Source organism: Phyllostomus hastatus, unplaced genomic scaffold (genome assembly GCF_019186645.2).
Source record: "Phyllostomus hastatus isolate PE091 unplaced genomic scaffold, TTU_PhHast_1.1 phas_scaffold_385, whole genome shotgun sequence".
NCBI classification, from domain to species: domain Eukaryota; kingdom Metazoa; phylum Chordata; class Mammalia; order Chiroptera; family Phyllostomidae; genus Phyllostomus; species Phyllostomus hastatus.
The window spans coordinates 461374-482814 of NW_025334026.1; the positions used below are offsets into that span (position 1 = coordinate 461374).

Below are 21441 nucleotides of genomic sequence, written 5' to 3' on the forward strand. Positions count from 1 at the left end.
TGTGCAATCCCACCATGCACTGTGGAAAAGTACACCAGTTCAAGCTTCCACCCAAGCCAGGGACTGGACTCATTCTTAAAACCAGTCTGAGGCTACGAGACTGATTGTAGCACTGCCTGCTTTCACCTATGAAATGTGCGATGTGAACATTCTCCGGTCCGTTTCGTGTTCTGTAGAGACAGTCACTAAGTTAATATAAATGATGACCATGAGTCTAGGTTAACTAAATACGCATCCGCCTGGTAAAAAAATCACCTTTCCTTCCTTCTTTCCTTCCATCCTTCCTCTTTTTTTATGCACAGTTGTAATTTTATTTTAAATTTATAAGCACCACTTTGTGATTTTTATTGATATATAATTGACATGTAATATTAGTGTAGAAATAATTTCTTTAGGGTCATTGGGGCTTCTTTCAGCTGGGAATCTAATGGGTTAAGGAGAAAAGCTCAAGCCTTATTTCCACTCCATCCTTTTTGAAACAAGGCAAGTGTAAATAAATAGAGCCAAATGTCACATTCTTCAGTATTTGCATAAGCATCTCCCTGTTTGCAGTAGGCTTTACAGTGACTTACTGCTTGCTTCTGCAGCCCAGCCTAGGCTGCAGGGTTGCTTTGCAGTCATCCAGTGCTGGGGTGTGGCCATGTCTACAGTGGCATGCTTGACGTGGGGGCTGGCCCGGCTAGGATGCCCAGTGTCCTGTTGCTGGTCCCAGGGTCAGGGTGTGTGAGGTTGCCCAGTTGGAACTAGGACAGTCCAAGGTGGTTGCTTGAAGGCAGCCATACACCCTTCGGCTGTGTCTGTCCCCTGGAAGTGCCACTCAGGTGTGGGGTGGGATGGAGACATTCTCACAGATGTGCTTCCCAGGTCGACTGTTCTGGGCCCTTGGCTAGAGAGGCCTTGCATGCCTCCTGCCTTGGTCTGGGCTGGAGATGTGACCTAAAGAGCAAGCTGAAACCATTGAGAGTCAGTATCATTCAGAGAGAGGGAAGGGAGCTCTCCCTGGCCCCCACTGGCCTCAGCATCTGCTACCTCAGTAGTCAGCCCCACAGCCACCCAATCATCTCAGAATCATCCAAATTCTGCTCTTCCCTCTCCCACACTCACTGGCCTACTCTGCTTATAGAATATATTACACTTTTTCTCCCCTTCCTGGCCCCAGTGTCTCTCCCTAGATCGTGGCAACAACATCCTCAATGTTGTCTGGCTGTTAGTCTCATCCCCTCACTCCCACTCAACTGGTGGGATCTTTCTAGAAAAGAAATCAGATCACACCACACCCCTGCCTGCAACCCTCCAATAGCTTCCAGTTGCTCTTAGAACACAGTCCAGTTCTTTCACTGATTCTGTGTGATCTACGAGATTGGCCCTCAGACACAGCTCCCCAACCGCATGGGCGTACCGGCCCTGACTGCTGCTCAGCACTTGCCAACATTTTGGCCTCAACACCCGCTTATACTCTTTTAAAAAGTATTGAGGGACCCAAAGAACTTTGGTTTATATGGATTATATTTATTGACATTGCAGGATTGGAAATTAAAACTGAGAAATGCTTTAAGTATTTACTTATTTATTTTTAAAAAATAAACCCATCACATGTAAACATAACATGTTTTTATGAGCAGCAACCTTTTTCAAAACAAAAAAATTAATTAATGTTTTATATTTTTGCAAATGTCTTTAATATCTGGCTTAATAGAAGACAGCTGAATTCTTGTGTCTGCTTCTGCTTCCTATCTATTGTGATAGCATACATTATGTGACCTCTGGAAAACTCTTCTGTATACTCCTGGGAGAATGAAAATAAAAGAAAAATGCTGTCTTGTTATTTTTTTTAAGATTTTATTTATTTTTTAGAGAGGGGAAGGGAGGGAGAAAGAGAGGGACAGAAACATCAGTGTGTGGTTGTCTCTCACACACCCACTACTGGGGACCTGGCCTGAAACCCAGGCATGTGCCCTGACTGGGAATCAAACTGGTGACCCTTTGATTTGCAGGCCGGTGCTCAGTCCACTGAGTCACACCAGCCAGGGCAGTCTTGTTATTTTTATGAAAGTAGCTCTGACTCCGGGAGACCCCCAGAGTTCCCCAGGCCATTCTTTGAGAACCACTGCTGTAAGCATGGTTCTTACACCCCTCTCCTGCCTCAGGACCTTTGCATCAGATGTTGTTTTCCAGACTTGCCTCCTATTTAGTACTCAGGTCTCAGTTTCCTCAAAGAGGTCTTTTCTGATCACCTACCCCCAAAAGGTTACCCCCTCCCCTCCATCACATTAACCTGGCTTATTTTCTCTGTCACCCGTGGTCTCTTACCTGGCCAACATATCTGTGCACCTGACCATGCTCTTTCTCCACCATGGAGAATGTCACTTCCATGGCAACCTGGTCTATCCTGCTCCCACTGTGTGTTGGCACCTGGTGCTGTGCCTTCATTTACTAGTTGTTGAATGAAGAATGAGCACAGTCTTGGAGCAGTTCCCACCTGGTACCTTCTCTTTGAGTGAACACCAGAAAGAAGAGGAAATTTCCTGAGTCCCTAGATGTTGGATGGTTTAGTCTGTGGCACTTTGACACGGGAACATGAGGGAACCCAGACCTCAGATAATAAGCATCATTCTTATGCTTAATTTCTATCACCAAAGTGAGCAAGATGTGCGTCCCAGGAGGGCAGATGCGCTGGATGGTATATTTGGGTCAGTTGCACATTTACTGAATTTCTCTGGCCTCACATTTCTTAGAGCTTTTCAAAAGCCAAAGAGTGGGCTGGGGGCAGCCCTTGTTTGGCCTCTGATGCTGTGGCCTCACAGCTGCCATCCAGGCCTGTGAGCCCAGTGGTATTGCTGTGTCCCTTGGCACAGGCTGCACTTTCGCAGGCCCCCAGGCAGAGTGGGGTCCTCACGCTGACCACCCACCTCAGGGTGCCTGCTGGAGGAGCTATCGCTGTCATGACACAGCTTCCAGTTCTATCTGCGGGCCCAAGTAATTGCCATAGAGCAGTTTCTCTCCCCTTTTGAAGCTATAAGTGATTATATTTGATGAAAATATACCTTTCATTTCCTTGGAAGAGATATTAAAGTAGAACATAAATCAGTGCTAATAGACAACTAGCCACTTTGGTATATTTTTCTTCTTCCATTTGGCTTGGGAAGAAATCACAAACTCTGTTTATTGGCCAGTTTTATGTCGATGGCCCTTGCCCTCACAGAACGTCGGGCTCCAAGAGAGCAGAGGCTTGTGTGTGTGCCTGGCCTAGGAGGCGGGGCCAGTGGTGACCGCGTGTTGGGGTGGGCAGGCAGGACTGGCTCTAGACTCTGGCTCTGGGCACAGTTCTCCACAGGTAGAGCCCTCAAGGATCTGTCCCCACTGACCCACGGTGACAGCTGATTGCCAGAAACTGCCTGTGGGGGAGGGGGCTGGGTCGATTTCCAAACGAGCCCACCAGGGCCATCGCTCCATGAACACTGAGTGGACCCGCAGACCCCAGAGCAGAAGCAGCTCCTCAGAAGCTACTCTGGTCACAGGACCAGTCTCTGGCCTCCCAGAGCAGCCTCCTCAACTCCCACTCCTGGGCTCCTTCTGGCCAAGGGCTGCTCCCAGGTGTTCTCCCTGGGCAGAACACCACAGCCTCTCTTGTTCGGGTCCTTCCCAGGCTCTTCCTAGTTCTTATCTAAACAGAAGGGCTCTACAGCCCAGAGGACATCACAGGGTTTGAGTGGGACAGCCAGGCAGGTTGACCCCACTTACCATCACTGATAGGGGCTTAATGATATGACCAAAGAAGTGAACCTCCCCCCGAGCTTGTTTATCACCAACCTTTCAGCTCCAGTGACAGTGCTTAAAATCCTCCACCACCTGTCCCCAGCCCCACTCTGTGGCCCACTGACCTGTGCTGTGCTGCCCTGCCCCCTACCCACTATTCGCTCCTCTCTCTTCTCCCTCCTGGGCTCTCTTTGCATAATACAAGCCAGCATCTCAGCTGCACCAGCTTTGTATCTGCGCCTCATAAGAGCAAACTCATCCCATTTAGGACCTCTGTCCTCATGCTTCCCTCTGGCTGGACCCCTCTGAGCTGGTTCCTTCTCAGCATTCAGGGCTCTGCTCAGATATACCTTTGGGGGCCTCCCTGAGGGCCCTGCCCACTCCCCAAGTCCCTGTCTGTACAGCAGCTGGTTTATTTTTTTAATTGGCATGAGATTCACATAACCTAAAACTGTTTGAGAGTATACAATTAAGTGCCATTTAGTAAGTTCACAATCTTGTGCACCATCCCTTCTGCTAGTTCCAAAACATTTTCATCACCCCCTGATAAAACCCCATACCCATTAAACAGTCACTCCCCATTCCCTCTTTCCCCTTCCCTCTGTCAACCACTAATCTTCCTTTTGTCCCTGTGGATTTATCTATTCTGGATATTTCATGTAGGTCATACAACATGTGGCCTTTCGTGTCTGGCTTCTTCCACATAGCACCATGATTTCAAGGTTTATCCAAATTGTAGCAGGAATCAGAGCTTCATCCCTTTTCATGGCTGAATAATATTGCATGGTATGGATGTGCCACATTTAGTTCATCCATTCTTCTACCCATTGATGGCCATTGGGTTGATTCTACATTTTGACAAATGTGAATAGTGCTACTATGAGTGTGTGTATACAAATTTTTGAGTACCTGTTTTCAGTTCTTTGGGGTGTCTACCTAGGAGTAGAATTGCAGGGTCAAATGGTAATGTAACTTTTTGAGGACCTGTTTTCCCATGGTCTTCAGAGCCCTTACCATGAGTGAAGTTACCCTGTTTGTCTTTCTCTCTGTCTCATTGCCCTGCACCAGCATGGAAGGCACTGGGGGCCCTGGTCCTCCTGCCCTTGACTGCTAACAGTGAGAGAGCAGTGCTGAATGACTATCCATGGCAGGTGGAAACAAGGATTGGGAGATGGAGGCGGGGCTGGATGACTTGTTCAGTGTCCCAGATTGTAAACCCCTGCAGCAGGGGTGGTACTGTCTTGCTTACTCCTGGGTCTGGCACCTGCACCAGTCGGTGGTGGTTCAGGGTGCCAGCTGCAGAGTAGGACTTTATCCCATCGGGGCCAAGATCTGCTTTACTCACTTCTTGTCCCAGCTTCTTGTCCAACTGAGTTCATGGCGCCATCTGCCTCTGGGCAAACATTTAAATCCTTGAGCACAAGAGGAAAGCTGTGCTTTCCACAGGTGTTATCTTTCTCAAAGGTAAGCAAACCCGCCCTATCAGTCACTGACCCAGAACACTTAATAGTTCTGTGGAAAGACAGCGCAGTTCCAGAGCCAGCTTTTGACAGCTGAGTAACTGAAGAAAAATGCAAAAGATTATAGTGTGCCTGGAGCCAGCTGAGCTGACCACAAAGCCTCGGACTGACATCTAAAAAAAGATGGGGTGGGGGAATCAATGTTTAATTCATAGACCTCGGTTCTGACTTCACCCCTTGGGATAACACACTAGGTGTTAATGTCATCTCTTGGCCGTGTTTCCCAGAAACTAATTTTTTAGTCCTATTCTTTTTCTTGTTTCCAATTATAAAATTGGAGTCAATTATCTCCTTCCAGCTCCCCAAGTCAAAAAACACGATTTCTTTAGTCATACAGGAAGGAGAGCCCACCTGTCACCTTCCCCCAGTCTACCTGCTCCCTGTTAAACCCCTCCTACCCCTATGCTCCCTGGTCAGAGACTCCAGCCACTGTGGGGTCAGTTACAAAAACTTGAGGACTTTTTTTTAAGTGAAATATATTGAGCTGGGGAGTGGAGTATCTGATTCCTGGTCCTTCTTTACATGCAAAAAAGGAAAATAGTAAAATCTTTCTTCTGAGCAATGCTTTAAACTCAGGTCTGCCTGGTCAGACCCTGAGCCCCTACCACCATGCCCTTCAATTCCTGACTAACTTGTGACACATCTGAAGTGAGTTCTCACTACCTAAGGCCTCACTGGTATCAGGCAAAACCACATTGTCGGCTCCAACCTGACATGTGTCAGACAGAAAAGTCATCTCTTTCTGGAAGTGCGGGGCGTAGTTTGACCGGAATAATTAGCTGTGCCAGGTGCTTTGTATGTATTCATTCTATTCTCTGAACAGCTCTGGAAGCTGGTATCAGTTGCTGATAAGAGTCTGAGGCTCAGATCAAGGCCAGAGAGCTCACACGAGGCCAGCTGAGATCCGTGCCTCCACTTTCTGCCTCTAAATCCCATTTGCTCCAAGATTGACACTGGTCATGGCTGAGCAGCTTCACACAATGGTTCAGCCACTTGCCTCTGCGTGTCCGAGGTTGACAGGACAGGCCCTTTTTAGAGAGCGGACACTTAGGGTAGCCTGGACATACACAAAGCACTCCCCTTTCCCATCCTCTGTATGCCACACTCACACATTGCCAAGCCTATGTCCAGTGAATCATGGACAGACCTACAAAGCAGTGATACCTAAAGACAGTTTTTTCCCACACCCACCACTTCCAAACCAGGTTGGACGTCATGGTCATGCAAAGGTCACTCCTCATGTTCCTGGCCAATCATGAACAAAAAGCAGGAACGAGACTTCAATATCCTTCCTGAGCAAAAAAAGTGGTATTTAAGCTCCTTTCAAAGCTTTCTAGCAATTGTCTGTAAGAGATCAGCCTTCAAGTGGTTGGGTGGGGGTTGCGGAGACCAAATTTCACTCAAAACTCAGCCCTGAGCTGAATCAATGGGTCCCTGCTTGCCAGACCTCTTCTCTGAACTCCTAGCTAAGAATCGAAGAGAGAGCCTGAGGACTTTGAGCACACTGCCTGGGAAGGAGCCTCGTTCCTGAGTCGGGGCCCCCAAAGCCACTTTCCCAATAGAGGCTCTAACACTTATGTCTGAGGAGCCATCGCCTTGTAAAATACAGCACACAGCAGGCTGAGCCAGCCATCAAGCTCCAGACAGCTTTTCCTGAGGGGTGGAGGCAGGGGGGAGAGAGTTCCGAAGAATTCAGTGTTGCCTCACTTCCCAGGATCATTATCCACCCCAGACTGCTGAAGTGACTGTGTACCTTCCAGTGCGTCAGAGAGCAGGGAACACTCCCTGGGTCCCTCACAGAGAGGAGCATGGAGAGCTGTGCAGAAGGCTGTGGGAAGAGACCAAAACCCTAGCTTCACTCTGCCATTGGACCTTGGATACACCTTGGAATGTTCTGTAGGCTCAGGTGGGTCCCTGCAGGGCAGCCTCACCGCAGCACCATAAGGGCAGGCACTTGCCAGAGCAAGTAAGCACGGCTGTCCCTGTCTCGGAGAAGGCTGCTTCCATCAGTTCTCATCTCTGAACTTCTTAGAACCGTTCAAGCACATTTATGGCAGAACAATTGGAAAAGATAGAAAAGCACTAAATCTCATACCCTAAGGTATCCATAAAGTAAACCCCAGTGTTCTTTATCGTTGTTCTTTCTGTTCATCCCTTGGGGGGTTCTTTTCTCAGCAGCAGAGTGTTTGCCCAGGTGAGAGAGAGTCAGCAAAAGGAGATGGCTTAGCACAACCCTGGAGCACACAGTCCTGTTCAAGGCCTGGCTCCACCTAATACTTGTTACATGGCCTTGGGCCAGTTAGTTTACCCCTCTGGGCCTGTTTACCCATATAAAAAATAACATAACAATGTCAGTGCACTTAACACTACTGAACTGTAGTAAAACATAGTTAATGTGGTAAATCCTAGGTGTATTTCACCACAATTTTTTTATGCAGGGATGAAGATGTCACCCACCTCAGTAGGTTGTCATGAGCATACAGCAAATAAATTCACTTAGGTGCCCAGAAGGGTTCCTCACACGTGTGTAGCAGGCAATAAAGGTGGGCAGCACCCAGTATTTTTTGTTGTCATTAGGGCTGATCCAGGGATCCCAAATTATAGGTTCCCTGACTATACATTAAATAAATTTGCACAACCAAAGTTAATAATCCAGTAGTCCCACCTAGTATAAATAACAGAGAGACCCTGAAGTTGTACAGATTTGCTCATTTCAGAAGAGCCTTCTTTGGGTGTTGATAAAACACCTGGGCAGAATTAGCCTCCTGCAGAAGGGCCATGAGGATTCTGACTCTGGTTTGCCTGAGGTTCCACAGCTCCTAGGGGCAGGGCTGGGGCCAAAAAAGAACAGAGATCTGTTGTCTGCAGCCCAGCCCAGCCCAGCAGACACCTGCTCACTCAAGACATGGACTGCCATCATTTTCTCCACATCTGCCTGATCTGGGCACTTCCCACTGCAACTTATAATAGCCCCAAGAGGCCGGTGCCATTCCCCAGTTTGCAGACCAAGAAACCTGAGCTCCCAGAGGGGGAGCACCTGGCCTGGTGCCACACAGCTCACAGGTGGCCAGCCTGGCATTTGCACCACGCCATGCATTCTACTTCCCACTTCATGAGCCATGATGTCTCCTCCAGTCCTGAAGATCATTCCGTGACAGAACACCACAAATGATTGCCGTATTCCATTTCATGTGCAAAACAGGAACTCGGAAACCAGCAGAGAACAGTCCTGTGTTCTGTGGATGAAAGTTTCTACAGCTAAAGGAAAAGTCCATGAAATTATTTGAAGAAACTTTCTGAGCCTTTTTCCATTTTGTTGTTGTTGCTGAGTCATTTATTTTATCAACTGCAAGTTCTCATTAGCAGATAAGTGTTAACAAATGCCAAGGATTAATGACTCATTTGTGGGGTAAAACCCAAAAACAGAAAACTCTAGACATTAATTTTATCTCTGAATTAGAAAAAGACCACCTTGATTTAATTTTGCCTTAAAATATCTCTGACTAGCTCAAGGAACCCCAGGGTTCCCCCAGAACAAGATTTGAGAATGACTCTATCACTTACTAAAATCCAGTCATAGTGCCTATCCTGGGATCCAGGAAAAGGTGACACAAGTAGGTGGCATTGCTCAGTGTACAGATGACTAGAAGAGTTGCAAATCCGTGAGGACCCACTAAGAGCAAGAAGAACTGAAGTAGAAAGAAGGGAACACGATGATAGTGCTGAACGTTCACACAGAGACGTGAGCCATTGAGTCCTCCACATGTCCCTTTTCTTTAGGCTTAGATGGCCTCTTCAAAGTATGGCAGCTTCTAGGGCCCAGGGTAGGGGACCACCAGGAAGAGAAGAAAAAGGCAAGGTAAAGGAAGAACTGGCATTTTTAAAAGCAACTGAAGGGCCCTGAAGGCTGGCTCAGTTGGTTGGAGCATCATCGTGTACACCTAAAGGTTGTGGGTTCAATCCCTAATTGGGGCACATATGGGAGGCAAACTGATCAATGTTTCTCACATCAATGTTTTCTCTCTCTCTTTCTTTCTCTCTCTCTCCCCCCTCCCTCCCTCCCTCCCCACCCCATCCCTCTCTTCCCCTTCCTCTGTCTCCAAACTCATTAATAAAAACTACCCTCAGGTGAGGATTAAAAATGATAATGGCAACTACAAGAATTCCAGAGTAGGTACATGACAAATACACTGACTATAGTCAGGAAAGGGAGAGTGCATTTAGCAGGTATTTGCTGGGGTCTCTTGTGAATCAAATACATGCTGTGCCAAGCATACAGATAGGACCAGACCGGGGAGGTGAGCGTATAAACAGGTCATGTAGAGCAAAGAGGCAGGTGTGGTGAAGACAGCATGTGCAAAAAGGCATGAGGGAGTGGGTGACATTTGGTGGCATGGCCATGGTTAGGGAAGTGACAAGCTGGAAAGCTACGTGGGGTCAGATGGCAAAGGGCTTCCAACCTGTTGAAAGGTTAGAATTTTACCCTGGAAGCAACAAAATGTCATTGAAGGTTCTAAGGCAGAGGGGTGATGAGTCAGAGCACTTGGGTTTTGATTGACAGGAGTCAGGAAGGGCAGGAGGCAAGGGGGTGGGCAGAAAGACTCAAGGCACAGTCAACCCTTCCCTCGGCGCTCACCACCTGTGCCTTAGGTGGTGCTATGCCCATGTTATGAATGAGAAAAAGTCTCTGCACAGATATACCCTCTTCCTCAGCTTGATGAATGTCCTTGTATACCTTTTTCTGGGTATTTACATACTTTACTTGTACTATAATATTACATTGCCTTTTTTTAACCTAAATGAATGCTATTTTCACTCAAAAATATGTCTTAGATTTTTTTGTAAGTCTGTAAGAGCACCTTCATTCATTTTTTGACTGCTGCAGGGCAATCCATCACATAGGCAAATCACTGTTTATTTAGCCAATCCCCCATTGATGGATGTGTAGGTTGTGACAATATTTTTGTCCTTAACAATTAATTGGAGCCTCCATGCACCCTTGTACAAGGATTTCCCTGAGGTAAGTACTATACCTCAGGGAAAACCAGGAAGTGAGTCCAGAAATATCTAGGCTGTGGAACTAATGGGATTTGGTGACTAGTGAAGTATGTGGTTAGAGGAAATGGGACACCACAAGGCTAGTTCAAGACACAATATCAAAGAACCTTAGTTTCCCAATGAATGTTATCTGTGAATGTAGCTAACAAGGGCAATTTGATGATTCACAACCTCTGACCCAGCAAAATTCTCATTCCTTATGGATCTTATTCCATCTAGGAGGCCTTCAGGAGCTACAGTGATCAAAAAGATTTCCAGGTGCTCCCAGGGGTCTCCGGGCACTGGCCCATGGCTTGACTTGTCATCCCAGACAGAACGTCAGAGCTTGGCGCACTGGAGCCGCCAATGGCTTCTGCTCCTGCTTCCTGGCATCTCTGCTGAGGTTATGACTTTCTATGATTCTTTTCTCTCTGGAGCCAGCATCCCATCACTAGGATACAGCTTCTTCTATTTGCGGCTGTCCAGCCATAGCATTTTGTATAAACGTGCTTCTCCAAAAAACACACAGTACTATTTTTTTAACATCTCAAATTCCCAAAGGGCCGAAAGTCAATATTATCCCAGTGTGACTGGAATGGCTATTTTGTGACATCTTTTCACACTTAAACAGCCTACTTCCTTAAGCCCCAGAGTAATCGCAAAAACAGTCTGAAGCCCATCAAATTGGGACTGATGAGTTGTTTTACTGTGTCTCCAGAGTTCAAGTCCTTGAAAGCCACCCCCTCATGGCATGATTTCAGGAGTGAATGCTTCAACTGTATGAAATACTAAGTGTGGACTGTGATTTGCAATGGCTTCACCCAAAATACTATTGAGTCGGTAAAAATTCAGGTGCATAGTATCTGTGGCATACTTTTAGCATCACAGATTTGTCAAGACTCCAGGACAAAGGTCTTGTTTATTGAACACCAACATGTGCAAGGCACTGACTAATTGTTTCACATAAAATAAGGAGATAAATATGTAAAACTGTCATGGCACTAATCCTACTTCCAGAGCTGGGACAAGTAATACTCAGAAAGCACAGTCACTCATCCGTGGTCCCAGAGTTGACACAGAGAAAGAGTGTGTGTGTGTGTCTGGTCTCAGGCTCCCGCTCTTTTGAACGCCTCACCTACCTGCTTCCTGAGAAGAAGGTTATCGCCTGCTGAGTGTTCTTTCCTTTCCTGCTAAGTTGACTTAAAGGCTCCGTGGAGCGTCTGAGTTAAAGCTGCCCTTTGTTGTGGCTTTCTGAGCATGTTGACTTCACAGAACGACAGTTGGGTCTTAGGTGCTGGGTCCCACGCACACTCTAGTCTCTTGGATTGCGCAGGTCCTCATAAATCATCTGGACAGCCAGGCAGCAGGAAGAATCAGTGTTGAAGGAATGAACCTCCGCAAATACCCCTGCCGCTACCCTTAGTAACTTAGAGAATGTTCTGAAATAGTTGACATTTATAAAATCTTGGGCGTTTTGGAAAAATGCACTTTTTTTTGCCAAATTTCCAGCCTGAAGCCCCAGGGAAATGTCCACTGGCTCAAAGCAACGTTCTTGCTTCCTGAAGCAGTGCCTGGACCCAGCAGAGGCCACGGACTGCTCATCATCCCCTTTCTCTGACCTCTTCACTCCACCCTCAGCAGAGAGCAAGTGCAGAAGCTACCCTGAACTGACTCCTATCCCCACTGAGTCACAGAGGAGCTCTTTATGCTGGCTGAAATACCCACAGGAAGCTGCTGGCCTCGAGTAGCTTAAAAGCTACTAGCACTTGAGCATCTACCGTGTGCCAGAAGTGCCACCATTCTGGTTAAACCGTGTTACATCTCTGCCACTCTGCCAGGGAGCCATTGCCATGAAGTTAGGGGCACATGCCCTGGACTCAGCCCATCTGGCTTTGTCAACACCTGTCCATTGACAAATGTGTGATGTCAGGAAGTTCTCTAAGGCCCCTTAGCCTCAGTTTCCTCTTCTATAAAATGGGGCTGGTAATAAGACCTGCCTCACAGGGCAGGCACTTAACCCTGGGCCAATGCTGTGTAGGTGCTTCCTGCCAGCATAATATTGTAGTAGCCACTGCTATTATGAGAGTGAGTCAGGAGGCTAGAGCACCTGCCCAGGGCCTCTCACTTAGGGTGGCTAGCCAGGGCTCAAACCCCTTGCAGAACAGCTGGCCCAGCTCCCCACTTCATAGGCTTTTCACAGGTATTCTAGCCGGCACTCTCAGGCTCTGCCAAGGAAGGGGACTTCTGCCCTGCCAGAGCCACTAGAGATGCCTGTGCCCCATCATAGGCATCATGCATTCTCCCAGCACGTGGGCACTGAGCACCTTCTGCAGGCCCATGCCTGCCCTCATGCAGCCGGTAGCCACGTGGGGCAGGCAGATGTTGAAATGGGATGACCCCTGTGCCAGAGAGCATTGTGGGGGGCGTCCCTGATAGGTCTGTCACCTAGAGGATCCATACAGCTGGAATGCAGGGAGTGAGGGGTGGGGGGTAGAGAGAAGGCCACCAGGTGGGAGTAGGGTAGGCCTGGGGGTACGGGGGTGGATTTCATCCTGAGAACTCTGGGCAGCTTGGGGGACTTTATGTAGGCGAGTGCCCAACCTGATTCATGTTTGTCTAAGTTCATTGTGGCTACTGGGTGAGGGGTGGATAGGAGACAGCAGTACAGGGGCACTATGGTGCCCCTAGAAGCCAAAAGCAGCTGGGCATTGCAGGGTTACATGTTGGCCTGCATGGTCAGTCAGCGACAGGTGTGGGTACAGCTTGCCTCATGACAGATCTGTTCCTGAGGATGGCACTGTCCCCACATGTGTAGCACCTCAGGGTTGGCAGTGCATTTCCCATCTGTGATTTCTGGGTGCCATGGGGAAGCTGAGGCTCAAGAGGTGAGGTGCACCGCCAGGTCCCACCTCCAGGAAGTGGTGGTATGCTTTGCATCCTGCTCCCTGAGCCATACTGAGGTTGAAATGTCTGAATGACACCCTTGAAGAGGAGTCTTTCTTGGGGCTCATGCATTGCCAGCATCAGGCTAAATGTCTTCACAGTTAAGGGTCATAGCAATCTGGGGAGAAAGATCCTATTACTACCCACAAAGCAGGTGAGAAGGCTGAAGCTCAGAGAAGTTAAGTAACTTGCCTCAGGTCACACAGTGGTACCTGGTGTTGCTAAAACTATTCCTAGGCTATCTCACCCCATATAGTCTGCTCAGCCTAGTGTCTAGGAGTCCTACTCACAGCCTGGGGATCTAAAGAAATTCTTGGCTTTACCCTGGGGGAGCATCAGTTGGAAGCTGGGGCACCACGATCTCAGTTACAGCCCCTCACAAGTGGCTCCTGAGCTGCATCTTTATGCTGAGCAGAGAGAGCAAGCCTGTCAGGGCTGCTGATAAATCAGTCCGAGATGCCTGTGCTTGGCGGCAGCACTAAGTGGTTGTCTAGGCTTCTGCAAGCCAAGTGACATTTGCCCAATAGGTGTGATGTATCAATGGTTTTTTCTCCTACTTTTTTGCAGCCCAGGCTGGCTCTCAGCCAGAACTCTTTTTAAAAAATAATAAGGTACTGATCCGCCATGAAAAACACTGGTGTGCCTGCCGAGCACAGGAGCTTCTGTAGCAGGAATTTAAGGACTGCTGGTCAGGGATGAATTTAGAAAGTTTCTGGGAGATGCTGGGCCAGACCCAGAGTAGTTAAGCCCTTCAGTGATGCAAGTTTGGGGGTTTCTTTAGCTTTTTGCCCTTATGGATCCACAAAGGTGGGCTTCAGTGGAACGCCATGGAGTTTGTCTTTTCATTCATTCCTTTATTCAACAAACATTTATTGAGCATCTACTATGTGCCAGGTGCTGTGCTTGGGTTTGGGGTGACAGCCATGAGGAAACCAGACATTCATGGCCCTGCCACATAGAGCTTATATTCTTTTAATAGTGACAGGCACTATTCAAATAATCATACCAGTAAATAATTAGCTGATAGTGGGAAACCTGGCCATCTCTAGTGGGGATCAGGGAGGGCTTCCCTGAGTGGGTGGTATGGGCTAATAGTGGAAGGACTTACTGGAGTATACCAGATGAGGAGGTAAGGAAGTGTTTCAGGCAGGGGATGGCATGTACAAGGACCCTGAGTCTGGGAAGCACTAAGGCACAGACTAAGCAGGAGAGGAGAGACTCCTTGGCTCCCATTGATGGGAGGGGGTCGTCTCGCTGGTTCCCTAGCACCCCATCATTGACCAGGCTGGCTCTCCTGGCTCCCATTGATGGGACACCTGTGCTTCAAGCAGTACCAACTACGTTCCATGGATTCATTATCATATCTTCAGAACCTCAATGGGGAGAAGCAGGCATACACTTATTTTGCAGTTGAAGTTTCCTGAGGTTCAGACTTAGCTGGACTTGCACAGTGAATCAGCAACACCAGTGTTCCATCCCACCTCTGCCTGACTCTGGCCGGTGCTCTTGCCAGCTTTCCTCTCTCCATTCTCATTTGTACTCTTATTCCTCATCCTGTGTTACTACCGATGTGACTCTGAGGCCTGCCAGAGATATCAAAACTAACAAGTCCATTGGAGGACAATTCTAAGTTATTAACCTCAAATCCACTAACAACTGGAAGCCCAAAACCATGCCATGCAACTGTCTCCTGTCCCTGGCATATGGCATTTTCTCAACAAACCACTTGGTCGATTGACCCCTGGCCTCACTGGATCCGCCTTAGAGTTGCACACCCCTGAGTCTTGGTTAAAAGTACACCCAAACAAGGCACAGCAGTACCATCCACAAGGAGCAGAGGGACCCCACTCTCCCAGTGCTGGGGTGACAGGCCTGCTCAGCTCAGCATAGCCTTCGGGCCAGCTCCTGGCTTCTCCAAGTAGGCGGACTTGTCCTTCCATGGCCCCATGGCTTCTGTGGCTTTTGTGGGATGGCCAACTAGGTGATCAGGAAGCTAGTCAACTAGAACCCCTTCACTCAGCTGGAGTGGCCCATAGAACCTGCCCTCACAGTGTCAGGCAGAGGAACAGCCCTTTGGAAGCATGGAGTCCCAGGCCATGCAAGATCTTCTACTTGGGTCCCTGGGCTGAACCAGCCTGACCCTGTGGCCCTCAGATTGGCTTCGTATTTCTAGACACCCTGGAAGTGTTTGAAAGACCCCACTGTTCCAGACCAGTGCAGCACAGCTAAATCAGAGTAAGGAGAGTGTCACTGGTGTTTTTGAAGCTTCTTAACCATTCTAATATTCATCCAATCTTGACAGCACTAGTGGAGATGAAAAGATCTCACTGAATTGCTCTTAGGTGGCTTTTCAGGAGGGTTCTGTGTAACCATTAAGGTCAAATGCTATGATGGCCTGATTGTCATTTCTTTAATCCACAAATGTTCACTGAGTACTTCCATGGGCTTGTGTGGCATGAGGTCCCTTTTCCAGGGAGCTGATGCACCCCTGGCCAGCCACCTCAATTATGGCCTGGAGATAGATTGACAGCATGGTGAGCCTGGGGCACACCCAGGCAGGCACACCCCTCTGTTGGAGCTGCTGCTTCTAGAAAGTTTGGGGTACTGGGGGATTCTGAGTGAGGGAGCAGGATATATTTGCCGCCCAGGCTCAGTTTCAGGACATGCCAGTTCTTCAAAGGCTTGTCATGCTTTTAGGAAACCCATTGTGGGCACTGCTCTGCCCCAGGCTGTGCCCGGAATTGGGGCATAGAAGGCTTAGGATGGGCTCTGCCCTCAAGTAGTTCACGGTGTCCTGGGGAAGGTGACACCTAACCCACTACTGCTACATAGTTTCATCTGCATTGTGATGGAGTGAGAGCCCAAGACAGGCACCGGCCCTCCCAGAAATGGAGGGCGAGGTGGGCACTGGAAGGAGGTCTTGACGGATGGTCAGGTTAAATGTGGGGCATCCCTGGCTATGAAAACACAGTGGGTACCTGAGTTCTGCAAGCAGCCTGAGCCATTTGGGGCGGGAGTAGCAGGAGATGAGACCACATGGGATGACCTGTGACTTCACCTGAGGGCCCAGGGGTGCACTGATAGACTCCAAGCAGGAGGGCTAACGGCTGCCCCCTAAACTGACCACACACAGCCCTCAGAGCAGGAAAACAGTTGTTCACAGGGGCTGGCCCCAGGATGGGCTGCCCTTGGGATCCACACTTAGCTGGAAAAAAGAGACAGCTGAAAACATGTCTTCCCCTTAAGCAGCTGGAAACCAAATCACTAGTTCAACCACTCCAGATCCAAAGCTTACTCAGCCTGTCAATGCTGTTACATGGGAAATGCAGTCAGAATCCAGTCCCCTTTGACCTACATCCCATCTCCTAGGCCAGGGATTGGCAAACTTCTTCAAGAGCCAGGTAATAAACAGTTAAAACTCTACAAGCCATGTGGTCTCTGTCGCAATCTGACTCTGCCATAGCAGCCAAGCAGCCATGGACAATATGCAAATGAGGGTGTGGCTGCGTTCCAGTAAAATTTTACTTCCAAAAACAGGCCATTACTGGATTTGGGGAATTGACCTGCAGAAATTGTTTGCTGAGTCCAGATCTTGGCCTTCAAAATTTTGGCCTCTTTGGTCTGTTCTCAGCACCATAGCTAGAAAGACCCTTTTTAGATGTAAGTCAGATCATGCGTCCTCTGCCTAAACCTGTCACTGGCTCCTATTTCACTCCCAATGAAAACCAAATGCCTTACAGTGGTCCTCAAGGGCCCACATAGTCTGGTCCCTCTGCCACTTCTAAAAGTGACCTCACCTCTCCCCACTGTCCCTCTGGCCCACTCCAAAGCAGCCATGGGAGCCTCTGCCAGGTGTGCCTCACCTTGCACTGGGTGGTCTCTGCTTGGAACACTCTCATCCCAGGTACCTGGTGGCTCTGCCCTCCCTGTCTTTGGGTCATTCCTCAGACCTCACTATCTCAGGGGGGTCTTCTCTGACTGTCCTGTGTAAATCACAGCCCTGCCCACTCCAGGCATTCCAGACATCCCCTGCCCTGCTCAGTTCTCTTGGTAGCACTCATTCCCTCTCAGCATTTTCTGTTTCTTCATTGTCCTCCCCCGCCACCCCACCTCTCCATCCTATCACATCCCATTACTCAATTGTAAACTCCAAGATAGCAGACATTGCATTTTGCTTACTGCTAAACACCCAGCTTCTTGGAACTGTACCAGGCGTATAGGTAGGTGGTACTTGGGAAGTACTGGATGGATGGATGGATGGATGGAAGGATGAAAGGAAGGAAGGGAGGGAGGCAGGGAGGAAGGAAAGGAGGGAGGAAGGAAGGGAGGGAGGAAGGGAGGGTGGGAGGAATGGATGGATGGAGCAAGTCAGCAAATCTTCAATACCCTCTTCACATGCTAGTCATTGTTCACTGTGGACTCAGGTGAGCCAAACAGATTAGTCCTTTTGGAGCTCCCAGGCACCGTGTTTGCTATAGATAGTCCAGAACTGCCAACTATGGTCAGGGCCCTAAAGAAATGGACTGAGAGCTGGGATAATGTACAACAAAGGTAGCTGACCTGGACAGCAATCGGGAAGGCTTCTCTGAGAAAGGGATATTGACCTGGGAGGAGGTGGAAGAGCAAAGCTGGGCAAAAATCCACCCCACACAGGACCCCACGTGGATGGGAGAGCCTTGCTGCCTTAGCCCACAGGCTGTCCGCATCCCCAAGGACTGAACACATTGCTGTCCACGTGACACCTGCCACTGGTTTGGCTGGGCTCCCTCCCGACAATGGCCCAGGTCTCCTCCCCTCGTTAGCAGTGAGCACGGAAAGAGGAGTTGGGCCCAGGGCATTTTTCTGGTGAATTCTACTGGGATGGAAACTTCTTGCGCTCAGGCCTGATGGGAAGAACGAAATGTTTTATGCCTTATACAAGAGACTAAACGGCAGAGCCTGGAGTGGGCAGTCTTTAAAAGGCTCACTCCGCAGAGTCAGGGGTAAATGTGTTTGGAGCCCCGTGCCACGAGTTATGATCACAGTGGTTCCGAAATGAGTTGTAGCGATGGCTGTGCAACTCTGGGAATAGAGTGGGATGCACCTTGTAAGTGGGTAGATTGTGCAGTGTGTGAATTATATCTCCATAAAGCTGTTAATATTTTTTAAAAACAGTTCTAAACTAGTCAGACTGTCACAAAGTTGTCATCTTTTTCTAAAGGCCAGGTTATCTCACTCATGTCCCATTTTGATCATAAAATAGTCTCATTTATGCAACATTTTCCTTAAAGCAGTCCAAATGTGAAAAAAAAAGAAATTGGAACCCACAACACATTCTGGAATAATTTGGAAACCTTGATGCAGTCCAGACTCACCTGGCACCCTTCCTCATCCCTAACATTTTCCTTTTTTCCATTTCTTTTTGACTTTGAAGAAAAATATCTGTTTTTACTGGTAAAATAGCCTCTTGTTCCCTTTTCTTTCCTGTAAATTATGAGATAAGTTTGCATTTCGTACCTTTCCAGAAATCTCTGTTGCTTGTGGTCTGACCTCAGAATCATGATTTCTGGGAAAGAAAGTAGGTATTAGAATCACTGCCGTGAGCATTGTTGAAAACCTCTGAAGTGGCAGGCAGTCTGTGTTGTGGAATTAAGATGGAAAACAGGTGAACAATACCTGCTTGTTGCTCTGGAAGTCGCTTCCTGGTGCTGCTAGATGATAGTCAGGCACTCTGTCCAACTCACTTCAGTAACTTCTTAAGAACATGATCCCCGGTGCTCCGTGTTATTTCCTGGAGAAGATCAGGGCGAGCTGTGCTCCTCCTTCTGTGTGGGAGAAAGTCGTGAAGGGTGTCGGGAGAGAAATGCTCAGAGCCGTGGCTGGTTCTGTGACTTAGTAATGCCAGCTGCTGTTTATTGAGCAGTTACTGTGCATCAGCCCCTGTGCTAAGCATGGTTGCATGTGTTCTTGTCACTTAATCCTCACAGCAGTGCGTGAAGTAGGAATTATTTCCTCCATGTTGCACCCAGGGAAACCAAGGCTCAAGGCTCCCTAGGCAGTCAGCCTTGACCTAGGATTTGAACCAGTCTGTCCATATCCAAAACCCACATTTGACCTTTTATGGGTACCTCTGCTTCCCTGCCCATAACTGGCACTTAGACCTTCAGGCCGGTGCTCCACCCTCCCACTCCCCTCTCTGGAGGACGGCTGTGAAAGCACAGGAGTCTTGTCGAATGGAGAGCAGCTCACATCAGGAGAACCCCGTTGGCACCCTCCCTCCAAGTACAGTGAGGGACCAGAATGCTCTGCCGCTAGTGACAGGTGATGTGCCTGCCCTTCACAGTCCCAGAAGGACCCCCGAAGAAATGCTCCAGCAGTTCTTTTTAGGAGGCAGGATGTGCTTCTGTCCAAAGAACTGCTCTCACAATTATTTATTAATTGTGAAAGGGAAGAAAAAAAGAATAGGGTTTCCTGGAAAGGGATAAAAGTTCAATATGATAAACTCCTGAAAAGCAATCAAAGGCCAAAGAGGGCAGGAAAATAAAGGACGGAGAGGATAAGAGAGATGATGAATCAAAGTGGCAAGTGTGTGAATGGGCTCCAGAAAGGGGCCGTATTTCATGGCGATGGAGGTGAGGCGGCGGCTGGGCTGAGCGGCGGAGCAGGGGCAAACGTGGGGTGGCGGCGGCCGCAAGTCAGAGCAGTGGGACTCTGCCCTGCAAAGTCCCCCAGGCCCTGGGGATAAGCTGCCGACAGAAATGGGTGGAACCTGTCAGCTGTGCCGCTGTTCCCGCAGGCCCCTGGTGCTCGCTGTGTATCCATTAATACACGAATGCAGAAAATTGTCAATGAAAACTGTTACAGCACCAGGAAGAAGAAATCATCACACTCCACTGCCACCCCAGAAAAAAAGCATTATTAGTATTTCAGTTTTCTTCTCATCTGTGTGTTCTGTGTGTTTTTTTTTTCTTTATCCAAGAAATGCATGAGTTGACTCTTCATATTAAAAAAATTAAAAGGTTACTGGCAGGACTTAGGCTCCCTTTGACTACTCCTCTCAATTTGCACCCCTCCCCAGACACCCCATGGTTTGGCGCGTCTGCTTCCAGACTCTCCTGTGTGCAGTGGCATGCCATACATGTGCCCACAGCCAAGGGGCAGGACAGGGCCACAACCCTTCTGCAGTTCTTAAATCCAAGTAACACTGAACACCCAAAGATGTTTTATAACTCACTATTTGGCACAACCTGCCCTGAACTATTTATAGGCTGTTTATGAGAGTTGCATGTGCCATTTATTGTGAAGATGAATGTTTTCTTCCTGTGGAAATTTGATATGTTCAGTTTTCGCTGCCTGAGACCCAGCTGAAGGTGCCCTAATACACAGGTATGCACCACATGCCCTTTAACCCTTAGAGGTTCTAAATTCCGAACACTTCTAGCCTTCAGGGCTTAAGATAAGGGATTATAAATCTATAATTGTTTTATAACTTGAGCTGCCTTTTTTTATTAACCTAAACAGAGTGATAACTCTGTATACCTTTCTGCAGCGTGATTTTCAGACACTGCTGTGAATTGAAAATCTTTCTGTGTTAATGCATACAGATTTCACTCATTTCTTTATAAGGCTGTGTATTCCAGTGTAGATACATGGTTTCTTCGTTTCTGAGTTTCTACTATCTTAGACAGCACTGCATCCTTGGATGTACCTGTTCGTGCACACATGTAGCCCAAGATCAGAACCACTGGGTCATGGCGTTTTGTTTTTAACAACCTCACTACTGTGTCAGGAGCATTTCCCCATGCTGTGAAATACCTCTTCCTAAGCTTCCTTTTTAATGACTGAATAATAGTCTGTTGTCTGTTGGTTGCTTATGACTACCATAACGAAGTACCATGACTTGGGTGGCTTAAACCACAGAAATTTGTTTTTGGTTTTTTGTTGTTTTTTTTTTAATCATTGTTCATATACAGTTTTCTCCTTTTTACTCCCAATCCAAAACCACAGAAATTTGTTATCTCACTGGTCTGGAGGCCAGAAGTCTGTGATCAGGACTCAGCAGGGCTGGTGCCTTCTGGGGATGATGATAAGGAATCTTGCCTCTCTCCTAGCTCCTGGTAGTTTTCTGGCAATCATGTTGTTACTTGGCTTATAAAAGCATCACCCCAGTCACTGCCTTCATTGTCACATGGCATTATCCTGCATA

The 21441-nt window shown here is 48.1% G+C and overlaps 1 protein-coding gene across 9 annotated transcripts in view; it reads left to right on the top strand.

Moving 5' to 3' along the window:
- The window catches only part of CLEC16A (C-type lectin domain containing 16A), a 220453-nt gene that overhangs the window by 170670 nt on the left and 28342 nt on the right, over nt 1-21441 (top strand). The gene's annotated exons all lie outside the window — the stretch shown is intronic.